General features: G+C 37.9%; 1 non-coding gene across 1 annotated transcript; it reads right to left on the bottom strand.

Annotated features, from left to right (window-relative positions):
- Positions 1-294: 294 nt before the first annotated feature.
- LOC112799484 (small nucleolar RNA R71) lies at positions 295-398 on the bottom strand. The gene has a single exon (XR_003201063.1). It is a non-coding gene; the product is annotated as a small nucleolar RNA R71 (small nucleolar RNA).
- Positions 399-7,722: the final 7,324 nt, after the last annotated feature.

Below are 7,722 nucleotides of genomic sequence, written 5' to 3' on the forward strand. Positions count from 1 at the left end.
GCCAATAACTTTGAGCTTAAGCCTCAATTAGTTGCTTTAATGCAACAAAACTGCAAGTTTTATGGACTTCCATCTGAAGATCCTTATCAGTTCTTAACTGAATTCTTGCAGATCTGTGAGACTGTAAAGACGAATGGAGTTGATCCTGAAGTCTACAGACTCATGCTTTTCCCTTTTGCTGTAAGAGACAGAGCTAGAATATGGTTGGATTCACAACCTAAGGATAGCCTGGACTCCTGGGATAAGCTGGTCACTGCTTTCTTAGATAAATTCTTTCCTCCTCAAAAGCTGAGCAAGCTGAGAGTGGATGTTCAAACCTTCAAACAAAAAGATGGTGAATCCCTCTATGAAGCTTGGGAAAGATACAAGCAGTTAACCAAAAGATGTCCATCTGACATGTTTTCAGAATGGACCCTATTAGATATATTCTATTATGGTCTCTCTGAATTTTCGAAAATGTCATTGGATCATTCTGCAGGTGGATCTATTCACCTGAAGAAAACGCCTGAAGAGGCTCAAGAACTCATTGACATGGTTGCAAACAACCAGTTCATGTACACCTCTAAGAGGAATTCCGTGAATAATGGGGTACCTTAGAAAAAAGGAGTTCTTGAAATTGATGCTCTGAATGCCATATTGGCTCAGAACAAAATGTTGACTCAACAGGTCAACATAATCTCTCAAAATCTGAACGGATTGCAACATGCATCCAACAGTACTAGAGAGGTAGCTTCTGAAGAAGCTTATGATCCTGAGAACCCTGCCATGGCAGAGGTTAATTACATGGGTGAACCTTATGGAAACACCTATAACCCATCATGGAGAAATCATCCAAATTTCTCCTGGAAGGATCAACAAAAGCCTCAACAAGGCTTTAACAATGGTGGACGCAATAGGCTGAATAATAGTAAGCCATATCCATCATCTCCTCAGCAACAGACAGAGAACTCTGAACAAAATACTTCTAATTTAGCTAATATAGTCTCTGATCTGTCAAAGGCCACTTTCAGTTTCATGAATGAAACAAGATCCTTCATTAGAAATTTGGAGGCACAGGTGGGCCAGCTGAGCAGGAAAGTCATTGAAACTCCTCCCAGTACTCTCCCAAGCAATACAGAAGAAAATCCAAAAGGAGAGTGCAAGGCCATTGATTTAAACAAAGTGGCCGAATGCACTAGGGAGGAGAAGGACGAAAATCCTAGTGAGGAAGACCTCCTGGGATGTCCTTCAAACAAGAAGGAGTTTCCTATTAAGGATCCTGAGGAATCTGAGGCTCATACAGAGACCATAGAGATTCCATTAAACCTCCTTCTGCCATTCATGAGCCCTGAAGACTATCCATCCTCTGAAGAGGATGAAGATGTGACTGGAGAGCAAGTTGCTCAACACTTAGGAGCTATCATGAAGCTGAATGCCAAGCTGTTTGGTAATGAGACTTGGGAAATTGAACCTCCCTTGCTCATTAGTGAACTAGATACTTGGATTCAGAAAACTCTACCTCAAAAGAAACAAGATCCTGGCAAGTTCTTAATACCTTGCACCATTGGCACCATGAGCTTTGAAAAAGCTCTATGTGATCTGGGGTCAGGGATAAATCTGATGCCACTCTCTGTAATGGAGAAGCTAGGGATCATTGAGGTACAACCTGCCTTGTTCTCATTACAATTGGCAGATAAGTCTTTGAGACAAGCCTATGGAATAGTAGAGGACGTGCTAGTAAAGGTTGAAGGCCTTTACATCCCTGCTGATTTCATAATCCTAGACACTAGGAAGGAAGATGATGAATGCATCATCCTAGGAAGACCTTTCCTAGCCACAGCAGAAGCTGTGATAGATGTCAACAGAGGAGAGTTAGTCCTTCAATTGAATGGGGACTACCTTGTGTTCAAGGCACAGGGCCATCCCTCTGTGACAAAAGAGAGTAAGCATGAAGAGCTTCTCTCAGTTCAGAGTCAAGAAGAGCCCACACAGTCAAACTCTAAGTTTGGTGTTGTGAGGCCACAACCAAACTCTAAGTTTGGTGTTCAAACTCCATACCCAAACTCTAAGTTTGGTGTGGAGACCACACACTAACATTGACCTGATCACCTTATGGCTCCATGAGAGCCACTGTCAAGCTATTGACATTAAAGAAGCGCTTGTTGGGAGGCAACCCAATTTTATTTATCTAATTTTATTTTATTTTGTTTCTTTGTTATTTTTGTGTTTAATTAGGTACATGATCATGAGGAGTCACGAAAAAATCAAAAAAATTAAAAACAGAGTCAAAAACAGAAGAAAAAATTTTTCACCCTGGAGGATGCACGGGCTGGCGTTCAACGCCCAGAAGGTGCATCTGGCCGGCGTTCAACGCCAGAACAGAGCACCATTCTGGCGCTGAACGCCCAAAACAAGCAACAACCTGGCGTTAAACGCCAGGATGATGCACAGAGAGGACAAACTGGCGCTGAACGCCAGTAACAAGCATGAAACTGGCGTTCAACGCCAGAAACATGCATTACATGGGCGTTGAACGCCCAGAACATGCACCAATGGGCGTTTGAACGCCAGAATGATGCATGAAGGCATTTTACATGCCTATATGGTGAAGGAATGGTATTTCTTTTCACCTCAGGATCTGTGGACCCCACAGGATCCCCACCTACCTCGCCCTCTCTCTTTCCATTCATGGTCATCCCTTCTGTTTTTCATTCACCACCTACATCTATCCACTCTTCCCCATACACCTCAACTTCTCTTTCCCACCCAATCCCACCCATATAGCCGAATCCATCTCCCCTCACTCACCTCCATCTTCTTCTCCTTCTTCTCTTCTTTCTTTTCTTGCTCGAGGGCGAGCAATATTTTAAGTTTGGTGTGGTAAAAGCATAGCTTTTTTTGCTTTTCCATTACCATTAATGGCACCTAAGGCCAGAAAAACCTCAAAGGGAAGACAAAAGCTTCCACCTCTGAGTCTTGGGAGATGGAAAATATAAGCCGTCATAGCTCAGTGGTAGAACATTTGAATGCAAATCCAAGAAATCCCTGAGATACCTCAGGGAATAAATGGTCCTCCACACAACCATTGGGAGCAACTATGGATAGGAGTACCAAAATCATTAGGAATCATTCAACAGAAACAAGGAAGAGACATAGAGGAGCTCAAAAAGCACCAGTGGACCTTCAAGAAGGCGCCACCCTCACTCAGGTGGATTCATTCCTTGTTCTTTATTTTCTTTCTGTTTTCGTTTTTTTTAATATTGTGTTTATCCATGTTTTGTGTCTTCACTTCATGATCATTAGTATGTAACCATGCCTTAAAGATTATGAATAATTCCATGAATCCTTCACCTTTCTTAAATGAAAAATGTTTTAATTCAAAAGAACAAGAAGTACATAATTTTCGAAATTATTATTGAATTTAATTTAATTATATTGATGTGGTGACAATACTTTTTGTTTTCTGAATGAATGCTTGAACAGTGCATATTTTTGATCTTGTTGTTTATGGATGTTAAAATTGTTGGCTCTTGAAAGAATGATGAACAAAGAGAAATGTTATTGATGATCTGAAAAATCATGAAATTGATTCTTGAAGCAAGAAAAAGCAGTGAAAAAGAAAGCTTGCGAAAAAAAAAGTGGCGAAAAAAAAAATAGAAAGAAAAAGAAAAAGCAAGCAGAAAAAGCCAATAGCCCTTAAAACCAAAAGGCAAGGGTAAAAAGGATCCAAGGCTTTGAGCATCAATGGATAGGAGGGCCCAAGGAAATAAAATCCAGGCCTAAGCGGCTAAATCAAGCTATCCCTAACCATGTGCTTGTGTCATGAAGGTCCAAGTGAAAAGCTTGAGACTGAATGGTTAAAGTCGTGATCCAAAGCAAAAAGAGTGTGCTTAAGAGCTCTGGACACCTCTAACTGGGGACTCTAGCAAAGCTGAGTCACAATCTGAAAAGGTTCACCCAGTCATGTGTCTGTGGCATTTGTGTATCCGGTGGTAATACTGGAAAACAAAGTGCTTAGGGCCACGGCCAAGACTCATAAGTAGCTGTGTTCAAGAATCAACATGCTTAACTAGGAAAGTCAATAACACTATCCGAAATTCTAAGTTCCCAGAGACGCCAATCACTCTGAACTTCAAAGGAAAAAGTGAGATGCCAAAACTGTTCAGGAGCAAAAAGCTACAAGTCCCGCTCATCTAATTAAATTAATATTCATTGATATTCTGAAATTTATAGTATATTCTCTTCTTTTATCCTATTTGATTTTCAGTTTCTTGGGGACAAGCAACAATTTAAGTTTGGTGTTGTGATGAGCGGATAATTTATACGCTTTTTGGCATTGTTTTTATATAGTTTTTAGTAAGTTTAAGCTACTTTTAGGGATGTTTTCATTAGTTTTTATGTTAAATTCACATTTCTGGACTTTACTATGAGTTTGTGTGTTTTTCTGTGATTTCAGGTAATTTCTGACTGAAATTGAGGGACTTGAGCAAAACTCTGAAGAAGGCTGACAAAAGGACTGCTGATGCTGTTGGAATCTGACCTCCCTGCACTCGAAATGGATTTTCTGGAGCTACAGAACTCCAATTGGCGCGCTCTCAACGGCGTTGGAAAGTAGACATCCAGGGCTTTCCAGAAATATATAATAGTCCATACTTTATTCGAAGAATGACGACGTAACTTGGCGTTAAACGCCAAGTTCATGCTGCTGTCTGGAGTTAAACGCCAGAAAAACGTCATGATCCGGAGTTGAACGCCCAAAACACGTCATAACCTGGAGTTTGACGCCAAGAAATGCCTTAGCTCGTGGATTGATCAAGCTCAGCCCAAACATACACCAAGTGGGCCCCGGAAGTGGATTTATGCATCAATTACTTACTCATGTAAACCCTAGTAGCTAGTCTAGTATATATAGGACATTTATCTATTGTATTAGACATCCTGGATTGTATTTTGAATCCTGTGATCACGTTTTGGGGGCTGGCCATTCGGCCATGCCTGAACCCTTTGCTTATGTATTTTCAACGGTGGAGTTTCTGCACACCATAGATTAAGGGTGTGGAGCTCTGCTGTACCTCAAGTATTAATGAAATTCTATTATCTTTTATTCAAATCTCTCTTATTCTTATTCCAAGATATTCATTCGTACCCAAGAACATGATGAATGTTATGAGTCAGATTACCCTCATTATCATTCTCACTTATGAACGCGCGTGATTGACAACCACTTCCGTTCTACATGCAACAGAGCTTGAATGCGCATCTCTTAGATTCCCCAACAGAATCTTCGTGGTATAAGCTAGATAGATGGCGGCATTTATGAGGATCCGGAAAGTCTCACCTTGTCTGTGGTATTCCGAGTAGGATCCTGGGAATCCGGAAAGTCTCACCTTGTCTGTGGTATTCCGAGTAGGATTCCGGTAATGAATGACTGTGACGTGCTTCAAACTTGTAACCTGCTGGGCGTTAGTGACAGACGCAAAAGAGGGATTCTATTCCAGTAGGGGAGGGAACCAACGGTGATTAGCCGTACTGTGACAGAGTGCGTGAGCATTAGTTTTCACTGCGAGGATGGGATGTAGCCATCAGCCATGGGTGATGCCTCCAGACTGGTTAGCTGTGCGAGTGACAGCCGCATAGGATATTTCCCCGAGAGGAAGAAAGTAGCCACAGTTGATGGTGAACCCCTATACAAAGCTTGCCATGGAAAGGAGTAAGAAGGATTGAGTAGAAGCAGTAGGAGAGCAGGCGTCCCTGGGCTCTACAGCATCTTCATCCGCTTATCTGAAATTCCAACCAATGAATCTGCATAAGTATTCTATCCCTTTTTATTATTCCTTTTTAATTATTTATTCCAATAATCACAATTTCCCTTTTTTTCTGCCTAACTGAGATTTGCAAGGTGACCATAGCTTGCTTCATACAACAATCTCTGTGGATTCGACCCTTACTCACGTAAGGTTTATTACTTGGACGACCCAGTACACTTGCTGGTTAGTTGAACGGAGTTGTGAAAATAAACAGTGCCCTAAGAGTAAATATATGCTAAAGCTCAAAAGATAGTAATCACAATTTCGTCCACCAAGTTTTTGGCGCCGTTGCGGGGATTGTTCGAGTATGGACAACTGACGGTTCATCTTGTTGCTCAGATTAGGTAATTTTCTTTCAAAAAGTCTTCAAAAATCTTTCAAAAATATTTTTTTATTATTATTTCGTTTTTCTAAAGTATATTTTCGAAAAATATAATAAAAATACAAAAAAATCATAAAATCATAAAAATCAAAAATATTTGTGTTTCTTGTTTGAGTCTTGTGTTAATTTTTAAGTTTGGTGTCAATTGCATGCTTTTAAAATTTTTCTTGCATTTTTTCGAAAATTTCATGCATTCATAGTGTTCTTCATGATCTTCAAGTTGTTCTTGATAAGTCTTCTTGTTTGATCTTGATGTTTTCTTGTTTTGTGTCTTTCTTGTTTTTCATGTGCACTTTGCATTCATATTTTCCATGCATTAAAGATTTCTAAGTTTGGTGTCTTGCATGTTTTCTTTGCATTAAAATTTTTTCAAAATTATGTTCTTGATGTTCATCATGATCTTCAAAGTGTTCTTGGTGTTCATCTTGACATTCATAGCATTCTTGCATGCATTCATGTTTTGATCTAAAAATTTCATGCATTGAGTATTTTTGTTGTTTTTCTTTCTCATAATTAAAATATTCAAAAAATCAAAAAAATATCTTTTCCTTATTTTCCTCCAAATTTTCGAAATTTTGGGTTGACTTGATCAAAAATTTTCAAAATTAGTTGTTTCTTACAAGTCAATCAAAATTTCAATTTTAAAAATCTTATCTTTTCAAAATCTTTTTCAAAAATCATATCTTTTTCATTTTTTTTTATTATTTTCGAAATTTCAAAATTATTTTCAAATATTTTCAAAAATCTTTTTCTTATCTTTATATCAAATTTTCGAAATTAGCTAACAATTAATGTGATTGGTTCAAAAAATTTGAAGTTTGTTACTTTCTTGTTAAGAAAGGTTCAATCTTTAAGTTCTAGAATCTTATCTTGTAGTTTCTTGTTAGTTAAGTCAATTTTAAAATTAAATCTTTTTCAAAATATCTTTTTCAAATATATCTTTTTATCTTTTATCTTATCTTTTTCAAAAATTTTATCTTTTTCAAAATTTGATTTCAAAATATCTTATCTAACTTCTTATCTTCTTATCTTTTCCAATTTTGATTTCAAAATCTTTTTCAATCAACTAACTAACTTTTGTTTGTTTCTTATCTTTTTCAAAACCACCTAACTACTTTTCCCTCTCTAATTTTCGAAAATTCTCCCTCTCTTTTCAAAAATTCTTTTTGTTTTAATTTTAATTTTAATCTTATCTTATCTTTAATTTTCGAAAATTACTAACCCCTTTTTCAAAATTATTTTCGAAAATTTCTCTTCTCTTTTCTTCTTCTATTTAATTATTTAATTACTAACACTTCTCTTCACCTCTCTTCATCTAAAAATCCGAATTCTTCTTCATTCTTCTACCCCCCTTCTTTTTCTACTAACAGAAAGGAATCTCTATACTGTGACATAGAGGATTCCTCTTTCTTTCTTGTTTTCTTCTCTTCATATGAGCAGGAACAGGGAAAAGGGCACTCTTGTTGAAGTTGATCCAGAACCTGAAAGGACTCTGAAGAGAAAATTAAGAGAAGCTAAATTACAACAATCCAGAAGCAACCTTTCAGAATTTTC

The sequence above is a fragment of the Arachis hypogaea genome, chromosome 4, assembly GCF_003086295.3.
Source record: "Arachis hypogaea cultivar Tifrunner chromosome 4, arahy.Tifrunner.gnm2.J5K5, whole genome shotgun sequence".
In the NCBI taxonomy this organism is placed as follows: domain Eukaryota; kingdom Viridiplantae; phylum Streptophyta; class Magnoliopsida; order Fabales; family Fabaceae; genus Arachis; species Arachis hypogaea.